Consider the following 685-nt stretch of genomic DNA (forward strand, 5'->3'; position numbering starts at 1 on the left):
GGCCCTCCTTTTTCTCTAAATTTTGGTCTGCAAACTTAGGTTGTTAACCCTCCAGAAGAGAAGCTTATTGTTATTACCATATAACCTAGGCGGTTGAGCTTAACCTCACTATCTGTCTGAATATCAAACATCTTAAGCATAAAATGGAACAGGTATTTTTCATAAAGTATTGATGTACTAAACTTTAAGTCCCTACAGAATATGACAAAAAATTAAAAAAATTAAAATATATTTAAACAACAGGAATAAAGGACTATATATGTTTACACATAAGTGGAGAAATCTAACCATATACAACATTGTAGCAGGACAGTCCCGCAACACTCCTTTTCTTGTCTCTTGCCTTGATTCACCACCCCCTTCCTTTTTCAACAATCATGTAGCTGAGAGACAGCACGGCAGCAACTGCCGTGTCATGACAAGTAGCCCATACTCAGAAGACCAGAATGACAGGTGCTCCAAGCATGAACCTACTATTACAAATTGCCATCTTCAGTGCAGTTGCTTAGTGCACAATTGTCAGCATATATAGTGAGGCAGGGTGAGAATCCTTCCATTAACTGCTAGATTCAAAAATCTTCTGAAGATTCTCAGGATCGTTGCCTTGCCCATCTTGTACATATAACTGTATGGCTTTGCCTCTGTCATGTTTCCCAGTTCTTCTCTTTGCTCTCTCTTCATTGTC

This window comes from Octodon degus, unplaced genomic scaffold (assembly GCF_000260255.1).
Source record: "Octodon degus isolate 3935 unplaced genomic scaffold, OctDeg1.0 scaffold00268, whole genome shotgun sequence".
NCBI lineage: Eukaryota > Metazoa > Chordata > Mammalia > Rodentia > Octodontidae > Octodon > Octodon degus.